Source organism: Phalangium opilio, unplaced genomic scaffold (genome assembly GCF_054372755.1).
Source record: "Phalangium opilio isolate 3A_F unplaced genomic scaffold, DU_Popi_V2 ptg000329l_1, whole genome shotgun sequence".
Taxonomy (NCBI): domain Eukaryota; kingdom Metazoa; phylum Arthropoda; class Arachnida; order Opiliones; family Phalangiidae; genus Phalangium; species Phalangium opilio.
In genome coordinates, this window is record NW_028324226.1 from 10399020 (window position 1) to 10421139 (window position 22120).

General features: G+C 46.2%; 10 non-coding genes across 10 annotated transcripts; all 10 read left to right on the top strand.

Annotated features, from left to right (window-relative positions):
- Positions 1–2459: 2459 nt before the first annotated feature.
- TRNAY-GUA (transfer RNA tyrosine (anticodon GUA)) lies at positions 2460–2532 on the top strand. The gene has a single exon. It is a non-coding gene; the product is annotated as a tRNA-Tyr (tRNA).
- Positions 2533–3047: 515 nt separating this feature from the next.
- On the top strand, positions 3048–3120 carry TRNAY-GUA (transfer RNA tyrosine (anticodon GUA)). Its single transcript has one exon. It is a non-coding gene; the product is annotated as a tRNA-Tyr (tRNA).
- A 366-nt stretch (positions 3121–3486) lies between these two features.
- On the top strand, positions 3487–3559 carry TRNAY-GUA (transfer RNA tyrosine (anticodon GUA)). The gene has a single exon. It is a non-coding gene; the product is annotated as a tRNA-Tyr (tRNA).
- A 6633-nt stretch (positions 3560–10192) lies between these two features.
- Positions 10193–10265, top strand: TRNAY-GUA (transfer RNA tyrosine (anticodon GUA)). Its single transcript has one exon. It is a non-coding gene; the product is annotated as a tRNA-Tyr (tRNA).
- A 367-nt stretch (positions 10266–10632) lies between these two features.
- TRNAY-GUA (transfer RNA tyrosine (anticodon GUA)) lies at positions 10633–10708 on the top strand. Its single transcript has one exon. It is a non-coding gene; the product is annotated as a tRNA-Tyr (tRNA).
- Positions 10709–12687: 1979 nt separating this feature from the next.
- On the top strand, positions 12688–12760 carry TRNAY-GUA (transfer RNA tyrosine (anticodon GUA)). Its single transcript has one exon. It is a non-coding gene; the product is annotated as a tRNA-Tyr (tRNA).
- A 1688-nt stretch (positions 12761–14448) lies between these two features.
- On the top strand, positions 14449–14521 carry TRNAY-GUA (transfer RNA tyrosine (anticodon GUA)). Its single transcript has one exon. It is a non-coding gene; the product is annotated as a tRNA-Tyr (tRNA).
- Positions 14522–15034: 513 nt separating this feature from the next.
- TRNAY-GUA (transfer RNA tyrosine (anticodon GUA)) lies at positions 15035–15107 on the top strand. The gene has a single exon. It is a non-coding gene; the product is annotated as a tRNA-Tyr (tRNA).
- Positions 15108–15620: 513 nt separating this feature from the next.
- On the top strand, positions 15621–15693 carry TRNAY-GUA (transfer RNA tyrosine (anticodon GUA)). The gene has a single exon. It is a non-coding gene; the product is annotated as a tRNA-Tyr (tRNA).
- A 1687-nt stretch (positions 15694–17380) lies between these two features.
- Positions 17381–17453, top strand: TRNAY-GUA (transfer RNA tyrosine (anticodon GUA)). The gene has a single exon. It is a non-coding gene; the product is annotated as a tRNA-Tyr (tRNA).
- The last annotated feature ends 4667 nt before the right edge of the window (positions 17454–22120 follow it).

The following is a 22120-nucleotide window of genomic DNA, read 5'->3' on the forward strand; positions in this document are numbered from 1 at the left end:
CTTCCGTGGCACAATATTTAGCGCGGTTGACTGTTAACCGAAAGATTGCTAGTTCGAGCCCACCCGGGAACGTTGGTGTGTTTTGGTATAAATGACGTAAAAAGCCAAAGTTTTTCCATAATACCTGACGACCATTTAATTTTTGGGCTTCCGTGGCTCAATGGTTAGCGCGTTCGGCTGTTAACCGAAAGGTTGGTGGCGAGCCCACCCGAGAGCGGAGTTGTGAGGCCTCAGATGTAATATAAAAAGTCAAAGTTTTTCCACAATACCTGCCAATCATTTAATTTCTGAGTTTCCGTGGCTCAATGGTTAGCGCGTTCGGCTGTTAATCGAAAGGTTGGTGGTTCGAGCCCACCCGGGAGCGGTGTTGTGTTGTCTCAGATGTTACGTAAAAAGTCAAAGTTTTTTTATATACCTGACGACAATTTCTTTCTAAACTTCCGTGGCACAATGGTAAGCGCGTTCGGCTGTTAACCGAAAGATTGCTAGTTCGAGCCCACCCGGGAACGTTGGTGTGTTTTGTGATAAATAACGTAAAAAGTCAAAGTTTTTTCCATAATACCTGACGACCATTTTATATTTGGGCTTCCGTGGCGCAATGGTTAGCGCGCCGGGCTTTTAAACGAAAGATTGCTAGTTCGAGCCCACCCGGGAACGTTGGTGTGTTTTGGTATAAATAACGTAAAAAGTCAAAGTTTTTCCATAATACCTGACGACCATTTAATTTTTGGGCTTACGTGGCGCATTGGTTAGCGCGTTCGGTTGTTAACCGAAAGGTTGGTGGTTCGAGCCCACCCGGGAGCGGTGTTGTGTTGTCTCAGATGTAGCGTAAAAAACATAATTTTTCCACAATACCTGACGACCATTTAATTTTTGGGCTTCCGTGGCGCAATGGTTTGCGCGTTTGGCAGTTAACCGAAAGGTTGGTGGTTCGAGCCCACCCGGGAGCGGTGTTGTGAGTTGTCAGATATAACGCAAAAAGTCAAAGTTTTTCCACAATACCTGACGACCATTTAACTTTTAGGATTCCGTGGCGCGATGGTAAGCGCGTTCGGCTGTTAACCGAAAGGTTGGTGGTTCGAGCCCACCCGGGAGCGGTGTTGTGAGGTGTCAGATGTAACGCAAAATGTCAAAGTTTTTCCACAATACCTGAAGACCATTTAATTTTAGACTTCTGTGGCGCGATGGTTAGCGCGTTCGGATGTTAGCCTAAAGGTTGGTGGTTCAAGCCCACCCGGGAACGTTGGTGTGAAGTTTTATAAGTAACTTAAAAAGGCAACGTTTTTCCACCATACCTGACAACTATTTAGTTTCTAAGCTTCCGTGGCGCAATGGTTAGCGCGTTCAGATGTTAACCGTAAGGTTGGTGGTTCGAGCCCACCCCGGAGCGGTGTTGTGAGGTGTCAGATGTTACGCAAAAATCGAAGTTTTTCCACAATACCTGACGACCATTTAACTTTTAAGCTTTGTCCACATTGAACTCGCGCTCGCGTGTTCGCGCCATCGTCTATTCGCATCTTCGCAACAGATCACGAAAAACATTTGCACTTCTGTTCAGATACACGCAAAAATTTTCCTTTTCCCATTCTGAGAGCCAATAAAGTTTGAGCAATCATTGCGCCATCTGCCCTTCTCCATCGACGTTGTCCAAAGAGAAAAACGAAACTAATCGCCCCAGCCTTCCTCTCGTCTGTGATTGGTGCTTTTCTCGCGAAGGAGCGAAATTCTTGGCTTACTCGCAAGAAATTTGTATCTTCGCGAGGTGAGGATGCAAAGTAGCGAAAACCCAATGTGGACAGTAGCGCGATATTGCAAACAAGCAAAGCGAAGAGGCGAACTCGCAAAATATGTCAGTCTGGACAGGCCTTAAGGCTTCCGTGTCGCAATGGTTTGCGCGTTTGGCTGCTAACGGAAAGGTTGGAGGTTCGAGCCCACCCGGGAACGATGGTGTGAAGGTTTCTAAGTAACGTAAAAAGGCAAAGCTTTTCCTAAATACCTAACGACCGTTTACTTTCTGAGCTTCCGTGGCTCAACGGTTAGCGCGTTTGTCCGTTAACCGAAAGGTTGGTGGTTTAAGCCCACCCGGGAGCGGTATTGTGGGGTCTCAGATGTAGCGTAAAAAACAAAATTTTTCCACAATACCTGACGACCATTTAACTTTTAGGATTCCGTGGCGCGATGGTAAGCGCGTTCGGTTTTTAACCGAAAGGTAGGTGGTTCGAGCCCACCCGGAAGCGGTGTTGTGAGGTGTCAGATGTAACGCAAAAAGTCAAAGTTTTTCCACAATACCTGACGACCATTTAACTTTTAGGCTTCCGTGGCGCGATGGTTAGCGTGTTTGGCTGTTAATTGTAAGGTTGGTGGTTCGAGCCCACCCGGGGACGTTGGTGTGAAGTTTAATATGTAACGTAAGAAGTCAAAGCTTTTCCACAATACCTGATGAACATTTAATTTTTTGGGCTTCCGTGGCGCAATGGTTAGCGCGTTCAGTTGTAAACCGAAAGGTTGGTGGTTCGAGCCCACCCGGGAGAGGTGTTATGAGGTCTCAGATGTAGCGTAAAAATTCAAATTTTTTCCACAATACCTGACGACCATTTCATTTCTGAGCTTCCTTGGCTCCATGGTTAGCGCGTTCGGATGTTAACCAAAAGGTTGACGGTTCGAGCCCACCCGGGAGCGGTGTTGTGGGGTCTCAGATGTGACGTAAAAAATAAGAGTTTTTCCACAATACCTGACGACCATTTCTTTTCTGAGCTTCCTTGGCTCCATGGATAGAGCGTTCGGATGTGAACCAAAAGGTTGGTGGTTCGAGCCCACCCTTGAGCGGTGTTGAGGGGTCTTAAATGTAACGTAAAAAGCAAAAGTTTTTCCACAATACCTGACGAACATTTAATTTTTGGGCTTCCGTGGCGCAATGGTTAGCGCGCTCAAATGTTATTCAAAAGATTGTTGGTTCGAGCCCTCCCGGGACGGTGTTGTGAGGTCTCAGATGTAACGTAAAAAGTCAGAGTTTTTCCACAATACCTGATGAACATTTAATTTTTTGGGCTTCCGTGGCGCAATGGTTAGCGCGTTCAGTTGTAAACCGAAAGGTTGGTGGTTCGAATCCACCCGGGAGAGGTGTTATGAGGTCTCAGATGTACGTAAAAATTCAAATTTTTTCCACAATACCTGACGACCATTTCATTTCTGAGCTTCCTTGGCTCCATGGTTAGCGCGTTCGGATGTTAACCAAAAGGTTGACGGTTCGAGCCCACCCGGGAGCGGTGTTGTGGGGTCTCAAATGTAACGTAAAAAGCAAAAGTTTTTCCACAATACCTGACGAACATTTAATTTTTGGGCTTCCATGGCGCAATGGTTAGCGCGCTCAAATGTTATTCAAAAGATTGGTGGTTCGAGCCCACCCGGGGCGGTGTTGTGAGGTCTCAGATGTTACGTAAAAAGTCAGAGTTTTTCCACAATACCTGATGAACATTTAATTTTTGGGCTTCCGTGGCGCAATTGTTAGCGCGTTCAGTTGTAAACCGAAAGGTTGGTGGTTCGAGCCCACCCGGGAGAGGTGTTATGACTTTTTGCGTTACATCTGACACCTCACAACACCGCTCCCGGGTGGGCTCGAACCACCAACCTTTCGGTTAACAACCGAACGCGCTAACCATTGTGCCATGGAAGCTCAGAAATTAAATGTTCGTCCGGTATTAAGGAATAGCTTTGACTTTTTACGTTACCTCTAAATCTTCACACCATCGTTCCGGTTGGGCCCGAACAAATATCCTTTCGGTTAACAACAGAACGCGCTAACCATTGAGCCACGGAAGCTCAGAATTTAAATGGTCGTCAGGTATTGTGGAAAAGCTTTGACTTTTTGCGTTACATCTGAACCCTCACAACACCGCTCCCGGGTGGGCTTGAACCACCAACCTTTCGGTTAACGGACGAACGCGCTAACCGTTGAGCCACGGAAGCTCAGGAATGAAATGGTCGCCAGGTATTGTGGAAAAGCTTTGAATTCTTACGTTACTTATAAAACTTCACACCAACGTTCCCGGGTGGGCTCGAACCACCAACCTTTCGGTTAACAGCAGAACGCGCTTACAATCGCGCCACGGAATCCTAAAAGTTAAATGGTCGTCAGGTATTGTGGAAAAACTTTGGCTTTTTACGTTACATCTGAGACCTCACAGCACCGCTCCCGGGTGTGCTCGAACCACCAACCTTTCGGTTAACAGCCAAACGCGCAAACCATTGCGCCACGGAAGCCCAAAAATTAAATGGTCGTCAGGTATTGTGGAAAAATTATGTTTTTTACGCTACATCCGAGACCCCACAACACCGTTCCCGGGTAGGCTCGAACCACCAACCTTTCGGTTAAAAGCCGAACGCGCTTACCATCGCGCCACGGAATCCTAAAAATTAAATGGTCGTCAGGTATTGTGGAAAAGCTTTGACTTTTTGCGTTACATCTGACACCTCACAACACCGCTCCCGGGTGGGCTCGAACCACTAACCTTTCGGTTACAACCGAACGCGCTAACCATTGTGCCATGGAAGCTCAGAATTTAAATGGTCGTCCGGTATTGTGGAATAGCTTTGACTTTTTACGTTACTTCTAAAACTTCACACCATCGTTCCCGGGTAGGCTCGAACCACCACCCTTTCGGTTAAAAGCCGAACGCGCTTACCATCGCGCCACGGAATCCTAAAAATTAAATGGTCGTCAGGTATTGTGGAAAAGCTTTGACTTTTTGCGTTACTTCTAAAACTTCACACCATCGTTCCCGGGTAGGCTCGAACCATTAACCTTTCGGTTAAAAGCCGAACGCGCTTACCATCGCGCCACGGAATCCTAAAAATTAAATGGTCGTCAGGTATTGTGGAAAAGCTTTGACTTTTTACGTTACTTCTAAAACTTCACACCATCGTTCCCGGGTAGGCTCGAACCACCAACCTTTCGGTTAAAAGCCGACCGCGCTTACCATCGCGCCACGGAATCCTAAAAATTGAATGGTCGTCAGGTATTGTGGAAAAGCTTTGACTTTTTGCGTTACATCTGACACCTCACAACACCGCTCCCGGGTGGGCTCGAACCACCAACCTTTCGGTTAACAACCGAACGCGCTAACCATTGTGCCATGGAAGCTCAGAAATTAAATGTTCGTCCGGTATTAAGGAATAGCTTTGACTTTTTACGTTACCTCTAAATCTTCACACCATCGTTCCGGTTGGGCCCGAACAAATATCCTTTCGGTTAACAACAGAACGCGCTAACCATTGAGCCACGGAAGCTCAGAATTTAAATGGTCGTCAGGTATTGTGGAAAAGCTTTGACTTTTTGCGTTACATCTGAACCCTCACAACACCGCTCCCGGGTGGGCTTGAACCACCAACCTTTCGGTTAACGGACGAACGCGCTAACCGTTGAGCCACGGAAGCTCAGGAATGAAATGGTCGCCAGGTATTGTGGAAAAGCTTTGAATTCTTACGTTACTTATAAAACTTCACACCAACGTTCCCGGGTGGGCTCGAACCACCAACCTTTCGGTTAACAGCAGAACGCGCTTACAATCGCGCCACGGAATCCTAAAAGTTAAATGGTCGTCAGGTATTGTGGAAAAACTTTGGCTTTTTACGTTACATCTGAGACCTCACAGCACCGCTCCCGGGTGTGCTCGAACCACCAACCTTTCGGTTAACAGCCAAACGCGCAAACCATTGCGCCACGGAAGCCCAAAAATTAAATGGTCGTCAGGTATTGTGGAAAAATTATGTTTTTTACGCTACATCCGAGACCCCACAACACCGTTCCCGGGTAGGCTCGAACCACCAACCTTTCGGTTAAAAGCCGAACGCGCTTACCATCGCGCCACGGAATCCTAAAAATTAAATGGTCGTCAGGTATTGTGGAAAAGCTTTGACTTTTTGCGTTACATCTGACACCTCACAACACCGCTCCCGGGTGGGCTTGAACCACTAACCTTTCGGTTACAACCGAACGCGCTAACCATTGTGCCATGGAAGCTCGGAATTTAAATGGTCGTCCGGTATTGTGGAAAAGCTTTGACTTTTTACGTTACTTCTAAAACTTCACACCATCGTTCCCGGGTAGGCTCGAACCACCACCCTTTCGGTTAAAAGCCGAACGCGCTTACCATCGCGCCACGGAATCCTAAAAATTAAATGGTCGTCAGGTATTGTGGAAAAGCTTTGACTTTATGCGTTACTTCTAAAACTTCACACCATCGTTCCCGGGTAGGCTCGAACCATTAACCTTTCGGTTAAAAGCCGAACGCGCTTACCATCGCGCCACGGAATCCTAAAAATTAAATGGTCGTCAGGTATTGTGGAAAAGCTTTGACTTTTTACGTTACTTCTAAAACTTCACACCATCGTTCCCGGGTAGGCTCGAACCACCAACCTTTCGGTTAAAAGCCGACCGCGCTTACCATCGCGCCACGGAATCCTAAAAATTGAATGGTCGTCAGGTATTGTGGAAAAACTTTGACTTTTTGCGTTACATCTGACACCTCACAACACCGCTCCCGGGTGGGCTCGAACCACCAACCTTTCGGTTAACAACCGAACGCGCTAACCATTGTGCCATGGAAGCTCAGAAATTAAATGTTCGTCCGGTATTAAGGAATAGCTTTGACTTTTTACGTTACCTCTAAATCTTCACACCATCGTTCCGGTTGGGCCCGAACAAATATCCTTTCGGTTAACAACAGAACGCGCTAACCATTGAGCCACGGCAGCTCAGAATTTAAATGGTCGTCAGGTATTGTGGAAAAGCTTTGACTTTTTGCGTTACATCTGAACCCTCACAACACCGCTCCCGGGTGGGCTTGAACCACCAACCTTTCGGTTAACGGACGAACGCGCTAACCGTTGAGCCACGGAAGCTCAGGAATGAAATGGTCGCCAGGTATTGTGGAAAAGCTTTGAATTCTTACGTTACTTATAAAACTTCACACCAACGTTCCCGGGTGGGCTCGAACCACCAACCTTTCGGTTAACAGCAGAACGCGCTTACAATCGCGCCACGGAATCCTAAAAGTTAAATGGTCGTCAGGTATTGTGGAAAAACTTTGGCTTTTTACGTTACATCTGAGACCTCACAGCACCGCTCCCGGGTGTGCTCGAACCACCAACCTTTCGGTTAACAGCCAAACGCGCAAACCATTGCGCCACGGAAGCCCAAAAATTAAATGGTCGTCAGGTATTGTGGAAAAATTATGTTTTTTACGCTACATCCGAGACCCCACAACACCGTTCCCGGGTAGGCTCGAACCACCAACCTTTCGGTTAAAAGCCGAACGCGCTTACCATCGCGCCACGGAATCCTAAAAATTAAATGGTCGTCAGGTATTGTGGAAAAGCTTTGACTTTTTGCGTTACATCTGACACCTCACAACACCGCTCCCGGGTGGGCTCGAACCACTAACCTTTCGGTTACAACCGAACGCGCTAACCATTGTGCCATGGAAGCTCAGAATTTAAATGGTCGTCCGGTATTGTGGAATAGCTTTGACTTTTTACGTTACTTCTAAAACTTCACACCATCGTTCCCGGGTAGGCTCGAACCACCACCCTTTCGGTTAAAAGCCGAACGCGCTTACCATCGCGCCACGGAATCCTAAAAATTAAATGGTCGTCAGGTATTGTGGAAAAGCTTTGACTTTTTGCGTTACTTCTAAAACTTCACACCATCGTTCCCGGGTAGGCTCGAACCATTAACCTTTCGGTTAAAAGCCGAACGCGCTTACCATCGCGCCACGGAATCCTAAAAATTAAATGGTCGTCAGGTATTGTGGAAAAGCTTTGACTTTTTACGTTACTTCTAAAACTTCACACCATCGTTCCCGGGTAGGCTCGAACCACCAACCTTTCGGTTAAAAGCCGACCGCGCTTACCATCGCGCCACGGAATCCTAAAAATTGAATGGTCGTCAGGTATTGTGGAAAAGCTTTGACTTTTTGCGTTACATCTGACACCTCACAACACCGCTCCCGGGTGGGCTCGAACCACCAACCTTTCGGTTAACAACCGAACGCGCTAACCATTGTGCCATGGAAGCTCAGAAATTAAATGTTCGTCCGGTATTAAGGAATAGCTTTGACTTTTTACGTTACCTCTAAATCTTCACACCATCGTTCCCGGTTGGGCCCGAACCAATATCCTTTCGGTTAACAACAGAACGCGCTAACCATTGAGCCACGGAAGCTCAGAAATTAAATGGTCGTCAGGTATTGTGGAAAAGCTTTGACTTTTTGCGTTACATCTGACACCTCACAACACCGCTCCCGGGTGGGCTTGAACCACCAACCTTTCGGTTAACGGACGAACGCGCTAACCGTTGAGCCACGGAAGCTCAGGATTGAAATGGTCGCCAGGTATTGTGGAAAAACTTTGACTTTTTACGTTACTTTTAAAACTTCATAGTGCTTAAAGTTATGAACTGTTTCTTCTTTTATGACATCTGAATGGGATATCTTTCCCGCAAAATCGTCAACAGTTCATTGAACGTCGTATTTACTTTCAGTTATTAAATCTGACCCGATAAGGTGATAATTTTCATCCGACCTAGCGCTATCTGAACGATTTCTAATCTTATACCTGTTCAGATATCTTTATAGTTTTACAGATATCCGTGTTTAACTTTATACACTGATTTCCTCTATACCCCTTTCGTTCATGCGACTGTTCTAGCTTAAAATAGTGGTTCAAACATCCTCATATTGTTAGTCACTTTAGCAGTGTTTACTTAAAAGCCGGACCAAATAGTCACACGCGCATGCTAGTGCTCTTTAATTTTGGTCAAGGGCTCATTACGCGTAAAAGGTAATTTTATATTTAAATGATTAACTATCACTGTATTTACTTCCAAATGGACTTTTCAGGAACCAGCTAGCACTAAAAGTAGTTAGATAAAGATTTGATTAGAAATTCCACGGCTGTCGTTTTGGTAGCAGAAGCCGCAAAATCATGTGTACTGGAATGGTTGTATATATACTTAGTGTATAAAGTTAAACACGGATATCTGTAAAACTATAAAGATTTCTGAACAGATATAAGATTAGAAATCGTTAAGATAGCGCTAGGTCGGATGAAAATTATCACCTTATCGGATCAAATTTTATAACTGAAAGTAAATACGACGTTCAATGAACTGTTGACGATTTTGCGGGAAGATATCGCAATCAGATGTCATAAAAGAAGAAACAGTTCATAATTTTAAGCACTATGAAGTTTTAAAATAAACGTAAAAAGTCCAAGTTTTTCCACAATACCTGACAACCATTTAATTTCTAAGCTTCCGTGGTGCAATGCTTTGAGCGTTTAGCTGTTAACCGAAAGGCTGGTGGTTCGAGCCCACCCGGGAACGTTGGTGTGAAATTTTATAAGTAACGTAAGAAGTCAAAGCTTTTCCACAATGCCTGACGACCATTTAATTTCTGAGCTTCCGTGGCTCAATGGTTAGCGCCTCCGGCTGTTATCCGAAAGGTTGGTGGTTCGAGCCCACCCGGGAGCGGTGTTGTGGGGTCTCAAATGTAACGTAAGAAGCAAAAGTTTTTCCACAATACCTGACGACCATTTAATTTTTGGGCTTTCGTGGCGCAATGGTTAGCGCGTTCGGATGTTTACCAAAAGGTTGGTGGTTCGAGCCCACCCGGGAGCGGTGTTGTGGGATCTCAAATGTAACGAATAAAGCCAAAGTTTTTCCACAATACCTGACGACCATTTAATTTTTGGGCTTCCGTGGCGCAATGGTTAGCGCGTTCGGCTGTTTACCGAAAGGTTGGTGGTTCGAGCCCATCCGGGAGCGGAGTCGTGAGGTCTCAGACGTGACGAAAAAGTCAAAGTTTTTCCACAATACCTGACGACCATTTCATTTCTTAGCTTCCTTGGCTCCATGGTTATCGCGTTCGGATGTTAACCAAAAGGTTGTTGGTTCGAGCCCACCCGGGAGCGTTGTTTTGAGGTCTCAGATGTGACGTAAAAAATTCAAATTTTTTCCACAATACCTGACGACCATTTCATTTCTGAGCTTCCTTGGCTCCATGGTTAGCGCGTTCGGATGTTAACCAAAAGGTTGACGGTTCGAGCCCACCCGGGAGCGGTGTTGTGGGGTCTCAAATGTAACGTAAAAAGCAAAAGTTTTTCCACAATACCTGATGAACATTTAATTTTTTGGGCTTCCGTGGCGCAATGGTTAGCGCGTTCAGTTGTAAACCGAAAGGTTGGTGGTTCGAGCCCACCCGGGAGAGGTGTTATGAGGTCTCAGATGTAGCGTAAAAATTCAAATTTTTTCCACAATACCTGACGACCATTTCATTTCTGAGCTTCCTTGGCTCCATGGTTAGCGCGTTCGGATGTTAACCAAAAGGTTGACGGTTCGAGCCCACCCGGGAGCGGTGTTGTGGGGTCTCAAATGTAACGTAAAAAGCAAAAGTTTTTCCACAATACCTGACGAACATTTAATTTTTGGGCTTCCATGGCGCAATGGTTAGCGCGCTCAAATGTTATTCAAAAGATTGGTGGTTCGAGCCCACCCGGGGCGGTGTTGTGAGGTCTCAGATGTTACGTAAAAAGTCAGAGTTTTTCCACAATACCTGATGAACATTTAATTTTTGGGCTTCCGTGGCGCAATTGTTAGCGCGTTCAGTTGTAAACCGAAAGGTTGGTGGTTCGAGCCCACCCGGGAGAGGCGTTATTTCGTCTCAGATGAAGCGTAAAAATTAAAATTTTTTCCACAATACCTGACGAACATTTCATTTCTGAGCTTCCTTGGCTCCATGGTTAGCGCGTTCGGATGTTAACCAAAAGGTTGGTGGTTCGAGCCCACCCGGGAGCGGTGTTGTGGGGTCTCAAATGTAACGTAAGAAGCAAAAGTTTTTCCACAATACCTGACGACCATTTAATTTTTGGGCTTTCGTGGCGCAATGGTTAGCGCGTTCGGATGTTTACCAAAAGGTTGGTGGTTCGAGCCCACCCGGGAGCGGTGTTGTGGGATCTCAAATGTAACGAATAAAGCCAAAGTTTTTCCACAATACCTGACGACCATTTAATTTTTGGGCTTCCGTGGCGCAATGGTTAGCGCGTTCGGCTGTTTACCGAAAGGTTGGTGGTTCGAGCCCATCCGGGAGCGGAGTCGTGAGGTCTCAGACGTGACGAAAAAGTCAAAGTTTTTCCACAATACCTGACGACCATTTCATTTCTTAGCTTCCTTGGCTCCATGGTTATCGCGTTCGGATGTTAACCAAAAGGTTGTTGGTTCGAGCCCACCCGGGAGCGTTGTTTTGAGGTCTCAGATGTGACGTAAAAAATTAGAGTTTTTCCACAATACCTGACGAACATTTTATTTTTGGGCTTCCGTGGCGCAATGGTTAGAGCGTTCAGCTGTTAACCGAAAGGTTGGTGGTTCGAGCCCACCCGGGACAGGTGTTATGGGGTCTCAGATGTGACGTAAAAAGTCAAAGTTTTTCCACAATACCTGACGACCATTTCATTTCTGAGCTTCCTTGGCTCCATGGTTATCGCGTTCGGATGTTAACCAAAAGGTTGTTGGTTCGAGCCCACCCGGGAGCGGTGTTGTGAGGTCTCAGATGTGACGTAAAAAATAAAAATTTTTCCACAATACCTGACGACCATTTAATTTTCGGGCTTCCGTGGCGCAATGGTTTGCGCGTTTGGCAGTTAACCGAAAGGTTGGTGGTTCGAGCCCACCCGGGAGCGGTGTTGTGAGGTGTCAGATATAACGCAAAAAGTCAAAGTTTTTCCACAATACCTGACGACCATTTAACTTTTAGGATTCCGTGGCGCGATGGTAAGCGCGTTCGGCTGTTAACCGAAAGGTTGGTGGTTCGAGCTCACCCGGGAACGTTGGTGTGAAGTTTAATATGTAACTTAAGAAGTCAGAGCTTTTCCACAATACCTGACGACCATTTAAGTTCTGTGCTTCCGTGGCTCAATGGTTAGCGCCTCCGGCTGTTATCCGAAAGGTTGTTGGTTCGAGCCCACCCGGGAGCGGTGTTGTGAGGTCTCAGATGTAACGTAAAAAATAAGAGTTTTTCCACAATACCTGACGAACATTTCATTTCTGAGCTTCCTTGGCTCCATGGTTAGCGCGTTCGGATGTTAACCAAAAGGTTAGTGGTTCGAGCCCACCCGGGAGCGGTGTTGTGGGGTCTCAAATGTAACGTAAGAAGCAAAAGTTTTTCCACAATACCTGACGACCATTTAATTTTTGGGCTTTCGTGGCGCAATGGTTAGCGCGTTCGGATGTTTACCAAAAGGTTGGTGGTTCGAGCCCACCCGGGAGCGGTGTTGTGGGGTCTCAAATGTAACGTAAGAAGCAAAAGTTTTTCCACAATACCTGACGACCATTTAATTTTTGGGCTTTCGTGGCGCAATGGTTAGCGCGTTCGGATGTTTACCAAAAGGTTGGTGGTTCGAGCCCACCCGGGAGCGGTGTTGTGAGGTGTCAGATGTAACGCAAAATGTCAAAGTTTTTCCACAATACCTGAAGATCATTTAATTTTAGACTTCCGTGGCGCGATGGTTAGCGCGCTCAAATGTTATTCAAAAGATTGGTGGTTCGAGCCCACCCAGGACGGTGTTGTGAGGTCTCAGATGTAACGTAAAAAGTCAGAGTTTTTCCACAATACCTGATGAACATTTAATTTTTGGGCTTCCGTGGCGCAATGGTTAGCGCGTTCAGTTGTAAACCGAAAGGTTGGTGGTTCGAGCCCACCCGGGAGAGGTGTTATGACGTCTCAGATGTAGCGTAAAAATTAAAATTTTTTCCACAATACCTGACGAACATTTCATTTCTGAGCTTCCTTGGCTCCATGGTTAGCGCGTTCGGATGTTAACCAAAAGGTTGGTGGTTCGAGCCCACCCGGGAGCGGTGTTGTGGGGTCTCAAATGTAACGTAAAAAGCAAAAGTTTTTCCACAATACCTGACGAACATTTAATTTTTGGGCTTTCGTGGCGCAATGGTTAGCGCGTTCGGATGTTTACCAAAAGGTTGGTGGTTCGAGCCCACCCGGGAGCGGTGTTGTGGGATCTCAAATGTAACGTATAAAGCCAAAGTTTTTCCACAATACCTGACGACCATTTAATTTTTGGGCTTCCGTGGCGCAATGGTTAGCGCGTTCGGCTGTTTACCGAAAGGTTGGTGGTTCGAGCCCATCCGGGAGCGGAGTCGTGAGGTCTCAGACGTGACGAAAAAGTCAAAGTTTTTCCACAATACCTGACGACCATTTCATTTCTGAGCTTCCTTGGCTCCATGGTTATCGCGTTCGGATGTAAACCAAAAGGTTGTTGGTTCAAGCCCACCCGGGAGCGGTGTTGTGGGGTCTCAGATGTAGCGTAAAAATCAAAATTTTTCCACAATACCTGACGACCATTTAACTTTTAGGATTCCGTGGCGCGATGGTAAGCGCGTTCGGTTTTTAACCGAAAGGTAGGTGGTTCGAGCCCACCCGGAAGCGGTGTTGTGAGGTGTCAGATGTAACGCAAAAAGTCAAAGTTTTTCCACAATACCTGACGACCATTTAACTTTTAGGCTTCCGTGGCGCGATGGTTAGCGTGTTTGGCTGTTAATTGTAAGGTTGGTGGTTCGAGCTCACCCGGGAACGTTGGTGTGAAGTTTAATATGTAACGTAAGAAGTCAGAGCTTTTCCACAATACCTGACGACCATTTAAGTTCTGAGCTTCCGTGGCTCAATGGTTAGCGCCTCCGGCTGTTATCCGAAAGGTTGTTGGTTCGAGCCCACCCGGGAGCGGTGTTGTGAGGTCTCAGATGTAACGTAAAAAATAAGAGTTTTTCCACAATACCTGACGAACATTTCATTTCTGAGCTTCCTTGGCTCCATGGTTAGCGCGTTCGGATGTTAACCAAAAGGTTAGTGGTTCGAGCCCACCCGGGAGCGGTGTTGTGGGGTCTCAAATGTAACGTAAGAAGCAAAAGTTTTTCCACAATACCTGACGACCATTTAATTTTTGGGCTTTCGTGGCGCAATGGTTAGCGCGTTCGGATGTTTACCAAAAGGTTGGTGGTTCGAGCCCACCCGGGAGCGGTGTTGTGGGGTCTCAAATGTAACGTAAGAAGCAAAAGTTTTTCCACAATACCTGACGACCATTTAATTTTTGGGCTTTCGTGGCGCAATGGTTAGCGCGTTCGGATGTTTACCAAAAGGTTGGTGGTTCGAGCCCACCCGGGAGCGGTGTTGTGAGGTGTCAGATGTAACGCAAAATGTCAAAGTTTTTCCACAATACCTGAAGACCATTTAATTTTAGACTTCCGTGGCGCGATGGTTAGCGCGCTCAAATGTTATTCAAAAGATTGGTGGTTCGAGCCCACCCAGGACGGTGTTGTGAGGTCTCAGATGTAACGTAAAAAGTCAGAGTTTTTCCACAATACCTGATCAAACATTTAATTTTTGGGCTTCCGTGGCGCAATGGTTAGCGCGTTCAGTTGTAAACCGAAAGGTTGGTGGTTCGAGCCCACCCGGGAGAGGTGTTATGACGTCTCAGATGTAGCGTAAAAATTAAAATTTTTTCCACAATACCTGACGAACATTTCATTTCTGAGCTTCCTTGGCTCCATGGTTAGCGCGTTCGGATGTTAACCAAAAGGTTGGTGGTTCGAGCCCACCCGGGAGCGGTGTTGTGGGGTCTCAAATGTAACGTAAAAAGCAAAAGTTTTTCCACAATACCTGACGACCATTTAATTTTTGGGCTTTCGTGGCGCAATGGTTAGCGCGTTCGGATGTTTACCAAAAGGTTGGTGGTTCGAGCCCACCCGGGAGCGGTGTTGTGAGGTGTCAGATGTAACGCAAAATGTCAAAGTTTTTCCACAATACCTGAAGACCATTTAATTTTAGACTTCCGTGGCGCGATGGTTAGCGCGCTCAAATGTTATTCAAAAGATTGGTGGTTCGAGCCCAACCAGGACGGTGTTGTGAGGTCTCAGATGTAACGTAAAAAGTCAGAGTTTTTCCACAATACCTGATGAACATTTAATTTTTGGGCTTCCGTGGCGCAATGGTTAGCGCGTTCAGTTGTAAACCGAAAGGTTGGTGGTTCGAGCCCACCCGGGAGAGGTGTTATGACGTCTCAGATGTAGCGTAAAAATTAAAATTTTTTCCACAATACCTGACGAACATTTCATTTCTGAGCTTCCTTGGCTCCATGGTTAGCGCGTTCGGATGTTAACCAAAAGGTCGGTGGTTCGAGCCCACCCGGGAGCGGTGTTGTGGGGTCTCAAATGTAACGTAAAAAGCAAAAGTTTTTCCACAATACCTGACGAACATTTAATTTTTGGGCTTTCGTGGCGCAATGGTTAGCGCGTTCGGATGTTTACCAAAAGGTTGGTGGTTCGAGCCCACCCGGGAGCGGTGTTGTGAGGTGTCAGATGTAACGCAAAATGTCAAAGTTTTTCCACAATACCTGAAGACCATTTAATTTTAGACTTCCGTGGCGCGATGGTTAGCGCGCTCAAATGTTATTCAAAAGATTGGTGGTTCGAGCCCACCCAGGACGGTGTTGTGAGGTCTCAGATGTAACGTAAAAAGTCAGAGTTTTTCCACAATACCTGATGAACATTTAATTTTTGGGCTTCCGTGGCGCAATGGTTAGCGCGTTCAGTTGTAAACCGAAAGGTTGGTGGTTCGAGCCCACCCGGGAGAGGTGTTATGACGTCTCAGATGTAGCGTAAAAATTAAAATTTTTTCCACAATACCTGACGAACATTTCATTTCTGAGCTTCCTTGGCTCCATGGTTAGCGCGTTCGGATGTTAACCAAAAGGTTGGTGGTTCGAGCCCACCCGGGAGCGGTGTTGTGGGGTCTCAAATGTAACGTAAAAAGCAAAAGTTTTTCCACAATACCTGACGAACATTTAATTTTTGGGCTTTCGTGGCGCAATGGTTAGCGCGTTCGGATGTTTACCAAAAGGTTGGTGGTTCGAGCCCACCCGGGAGCGGTGTTGTGGGATCTCAAATGTAACGTATAAAGCCAAAGTTTTTCCACAATACCTGACGACCATTTAATTTTTGGGCTTCCGTGGCGCAATGGTTAGCGCGTTCGGCTGTTTACCGAAAGGTTGGTGGTTCGAGCCCATCCGGGAGCGGAGTCGTGAGGTCTCAGACGTGACGAAAAAGTCAAAGTTTTTCCACAATACCTGACGACCATTTCATTTCTGAGCTTCCTTGGCTCCATGGTTATCGCGTTCGGATGTAAACCAAAAGGTTGTTGGTTCAAGCCCACCCGGGAGCGGTGTTGTGGGGTCTCAGATGTAGCGTAAAAATCAAAATTTTTCCACAATACCTGACGACCATTTAACTTTTAGGATTCCGTGGCGCGATGGTAAGCGCGTTCGGTTTTTAACCGAAAGGTAGGTGGTTCGAGCCCACCCGGAAGCGGTGTTGTGAGGTGTCAGATGTAACGCAAAAAGTCAAAGTTTTTCCACAATACCTGACGACCATTTAACTTTTAGGCTTCCGTGGCGCGATGGTTAGCGTGTTTGGCTGTTAATTGTAAGGTTGGTGGTTCGAGCTCACCCGGGAACGTTGGTGTGAAGTTTAATATGTAACGTAAGAAGTCAGAGCTTTTCCACAATACCTGACGACCATTTAAGTTCTGAGCTTCCGTGGCTCAATGGTTAGCGCCTCCGGCTGTTATCCGAAAGGTTGTTGGTTCGAGCCCACCCGGGAGCGGTGTTGTGAGGTCTCAGATGTAACGTAAAAAATAAGAGTTTTTCCACAATACCTGACGAACATTTCATTTCTGAGCTTCCTTGGCTCCATGGTTAGCGCGTTCGGATGTTAACCAAAAGGTTAGTGGTTCGAGCCCACCCGGGAGCGGTGTTGTGGGGTCTCAAATGTAACGTAAGAAGCAAAAGTTTTTCCACAATACCTGACGACCATTTAATTTTTGGGCTTTCGTGGCGCAATGGTTAGCGCGTTCGGATGTTTACCAAAAGGTTGGTGGTTCGAGCCCACCCGGGAGCGGTGTTGTGGGGTCTCAAATGTAACGTAAGAAGCAAAAGTTTTTCCACAATACCTGACGACCATTTAATTTTTGGGCTTTCGTGGCGCAATGGTTAGCGCGTTCGGATGTTTACCAAAAGGTTGGTGGTTCGAGCCCACCCGGGAGCGGTGTTGTGAGGTGTCAGATGTAACGCAAAATGTCAAAGTTTTTCCACAATACCTGAAGACCATTTAATTTTAGACTTCCGTGGCGCGATGGTTAGCGCGCTCAAATGTTATTCAAAAGATTGGTGGTTCGAGCCCACCCAGGACGGTGTTGTGAGGTCTCAGATGTAACGTAAAAAGTCAGAGTTTTTCCACAATACCTGATGAACATTTAATTTTTGGGCTTCCGTGGCGCAATGGTTAGCGCGTTCAGTTGTAAACCGAAAGGTTGGTGGTTCGAGCCCACCCGGGAGAGGTGTTATGACGTCTCAGATGTAGCGTAAAAATTAAAATTTTTTCCACAATACCTGACGAACATTTCATTTCTGAGCTTCCTTGGCTCCATGGTTAGCGCGTTCGGATGTTAACCAAAAGGTTGGTGGTTCGAGCCCACCCGGGAGCGGTGTTGTGGGGTCTCAAATGTAACGTAAAAAGCAAAAGTTTTTCCACAATACCTGCCGAACATTTAATTTTTGGGCTTTCGTGGCGCAATGGTTAGCGCGTTCGGATGTTTACCAAAAGGTTGGTGGTTCGAGCCCACCCGGGAGCGGTGTTGTGGGATCTCAAATGTAACGTATAAAGCCAAAGTTTTTCCACAATACCTGACGACCATTTAATTTTTGGGCTTCCGTGGCGCAATGGTTAGCGCGTTCGGCTGTTTACCGAAAGGTTGGTGGTTCGAGCCCATCCGGGAGCGGAGTCGTGAGGTCTCAGACGTGACGAAAAATCCAAAGTTTTTCCACAATACCTGACGACCATTTCATTTCTGAGCTTCCTTGGCTCCATGGTTATCGCGTTCGGATGTAAACCAAAAGGTTGTTGGTTCGAGCCCACCCGGGAGCGTTGTTTTGAGGTCTCAGATGTGACGTAAAAAATAAGAGTTTTTCCACAATACTTGACGAACATTCAATTTTTGGGCTTCCGTGGCGCAATGGTTAGAGCGTTCAGCTGTTAACCGAAAGGTTGGTGGTTCGAGCCCACCCGGGACAGGTGTTATGGGGTCTCAGATGTGACGTAAAAAGTCAAAGTTTTTCCACAATACCTGACGACCATTTCATTTCTGAGCTTCCTTGGCTCCATGGTTATCGCGTTCGGATGTTATCCAAAAGGTTGTTGGTTCGAGCCCACCCGGGAGCGGTGTTGTGAGGTCTCAGATGTGACGTAAAAAATAAGATTTTTTCCACAATACCTGACGAACATTTAATTTTTGGGCTTCCGAGGCGCAATGGTTAGAGCGTTCAGCTGTTACCCGAAAGGTTGGTGGTTGGAGCCCATCCGAAAGCGGTGTTGTGAGGTCTCAGATGTGACGTAAAAAATAAGAGTTTTTCCACAATATCTGACGAACATTTAATTTTTGGGCTTCCGTGGCGCAATGGTTAGAGCGTTCAGCTGTTAACCGAAAGGTTGGTGGTTCGAGCCCACCCAGGAGCTGTGTTGTGGGATCTCAAATGGGACGTAAAAAGTCAAAGTTTCTCCACAATACCTGACGAACTTTTCAATTTTGAGCTTCCTTGGCTCCATGGATGGCGCGTTCGGATGTTAACCAAAATGTTGGTGGTTCGAGCCAACCCGGGAGCGGTGTTGTGGGATCTCAAATGTAACATATAAAGCCAAAGTTTTCCCAAAATACCTGACGACCATTTAATTTTTGGGCTTCCGTGGCGCAATGGTTAACGCGTTCGGCTGTTTACCGAAAGGTTGTTGGTTCGAGCCCACCCGGGAGCGGTGTTGTGGGATCTCAAATGTAACGTATAAAGCCAAAGTTTTTCCACAATACCTGACGACCGTTTCATTTCTGAGCTTCCTTGGCTCCATGGTTATCGCGTTCGGATGTTTACCAAAAGGTTGGTGGTTCGAGCCCACCCGGGAGCGGTGTTGTGGGATCTCAAATGTAACGTATAAAGCCAAAGTTTTTCCACAATACCTGACGACCATTTAATTTTTGGGCTTCCGTGGCGCAATGGTTAGCGCGTTCGGCTGTTTACCGAAAGGTTGGTGGTTCGAGCCCATCCGGGAGCGGAGTCGTGAGGTCTCAGACGTGACGAAAAAGTCAAAGTTTTTCCACAATACCTGACGACCATTTCATTTCTGAGCTTCCTTGGCTCCATGGTTATCGCGTTCGGATGTAAACCAAAAGGTTGTTGGTTCGAGCCCACCCGGGAGCGTTGTTTTGAGGTCTCAGATGTGACGTAAAAAATAAGAGTTTTTCCACAATACTTGACGAACATTCAATTTTTGGGCTTCCGTGGCGCAATGGTTAGAGCGTTCAGCTGTTAACCGAAAGGTTGGTGGTTCGAGCCCACCCGGGACAGGTGTTATGGGGTCTCAGATGTGACGTAAAAAGTCAAAGTTTTTCCACAATACCTGACAACCATTTCATTTCTGAGCTTCCTTGGCTCCATGGTTATCGCGTTCGGATGTTATCCAAAAGGTTGTTGGTTCGAGCCCACCCGGGAGCGGTGTTGTGAGGTCTCAGATGTGACGTAAAAAATAAGATTTTTTCCACAATACCTGACGAACATTTAATTTTTGGGCTTCCGAGGCGCAATGGTTAGAGCGTTCAGCTGTTACCCGAAAGGTTGGTGGTTGGAGCCCATCCGAAAGCGGTGTTGTGAGGTCTCAGATGTGACGTAAAAAATAAGAGTTTTTCCACAATATCTGACGAACATTTAATTTTTGGGCTTCCGTGGCGCAATGGTTAGAGCGTTCAGCTGTTAACCGAAAGGTTGGTGGTTCGAGCCCACCCAGGAGCTGTGTTGTGGGATCTCAAATGGGACGTAAAAAGTCAAAGTTTCTCCACAATACCTGACGAACTTTTCAATTTTGAGCTTCCTTGGCTCCATGGATGGCGCGTTCGGATGTTAACCAAAATGTTGGTGGTTTGAGCCAACCCGGGAGCGGTGTTGTGGGATCTCAAATGTAACATATAAAGCCAAAGTTTTCCCAAAATACCTGACGACCATTTAATTTTTGGGCTTCCGTGGCGCAATGGTTAACGCGTTCGGCTGTTTACCGAAAGGTTGTTGGTTCGAGCCCACCCGGGAGCGGTGTTGTGGGATCTCAAATGTAACGTATAAAGCCAAAGTTTTTCCACAATACCTGACGACCGTTTCATTTCTGAGCTTCCTTGGCTCCATGGTTATCGCGTTCGGATGTTAACCAAAACGTTGTTGGTTCGAGCCCACCCGGGAGCGTTGTTTTGATGTCTCAGATGTGACGTAAAAAATAAGAGTTTTTCCACAATACCTGACGACCATTTAATTTTTGGGCTTCCGTGGCGCAATGGTTAGCGCGTTCGGCTGTTTACCGAAAGGTTGGTGGTTCGAGCCCATCCGTGAGCGGTGTTGTGAGGTCTCAGATTTGACGTAAAACGTCAAAGTTTTTCCACAATACCTGACGACCATTTCATTTCTGAGCTTCCTTGGCTCCATGGTTAGCGCGTTCGGCTGTTTACCGAAAGGTTGGTGGTTCGAGCCCATCCGTGAGCGGTGTTGTGAGGTCTCAGATTTGACGTAAAACGTCAAAGTTTTTCCACAATACCTGACGACCATTTCATTTCTGAGCTTCCTTGGCTCCATGGTTAGCGCGTTCGGATGTTAACCAAAAGGTTGGTGGTTCGAGCCCACCCGGGAGCGGTGTTGTGGGGTCTCAAATGTAACGTAAAAAGCAAAAGTTTTTCCACAATACCTGACGACCATTTAATTTTTGGGCTTCCGTGGCGCAATGGTTAGCGCGTTCGGATGTTTACCAAAAGGTTGTTGGACCATAATTAAAGAGCACTAGCATGCGCGTGTGACTACTTGGTCCGGCTTTTAAGTAAACACTGCTAAAGTGACTAACAATATGAGGATGTTTGAACGATTCCCTCCCATTGGAACGAAATCCCATTCAACCGAAATCAAAGAAGGGAGGTCCCATTGGACCGCAATCCCGCACCTTGGGCGGTTTACGAAAAGTGGAGATAGCCATGAATGGCTGCACTTAACGTTAGTGTGCACTGCCTAGTTATCACCAATAAAAACGAAGTTGCAATGAGTTAACCGTGGAATCGGTTTTAAAGGCTTATGTTAATTTAAGGGAAAGCTAAAATAAGCCGTTAACCGCAACATTTTCTTTAATGTTACTCTAAAGTAAGTTTCCAATGGTATTTTCATGAAAAGTACAAAAAATTTACGGCGCTCAGCCTAACCTAACCTAACCAAACCTAACCTAACCAAACCTAACCAAAGCAAACTATACCAAACCAAACTATACCAAACCAAACATAACATAACAGTAATGTTTTGGAAAAAGCATATTATTTGAGAAGTCAATGAAGCTAAACATCAATATTCTGGACAAGGCGTAGCATTGTTAAATGATTTATAGTATATTACTAACCTAACCTAACCTAACCTAACCTAACCTAACCTAACATAACCTAACCTAACCTAACCTAACCTAACCAAACCAAACCTAACCTAACATAACATAACCGTAAATTGGTTTGGTTTGGTTAGGTTAGGTTGAGCGCCGTAAATTTTTCGTACTTTTCATGAAAATACCATTGGAAACCTACTTTAGGGTAACATTAAAGAAAATGTTACGGTTAACGTCTTATTTTAGCTTTCCCTTAAATTAACATAAGCCTTTAAAACCGATTCCACGGTTAACTCCTTGCAACTTCGTTTTTATTGGAGATAACTAGGCAGTGTACACTAACGTTAAGTGCAGCCATTCATGGCTATCTCCACTTTTCGTAAACCGCCCAAGGTGCGGGATTGCGGTCCAATGGGTCCTCCCTTCTTTGATTTCGGTTGAATGGGATTTCGTTCCAATGGGAGGGAATCGTTCAAACATCCTCATATTGTTAGTCACTTTAGTAGTGTTTACTTAAAAGCCGGACCAAGTAGTCTCACGCGCATGCTAGTGCTCTTTAATTAT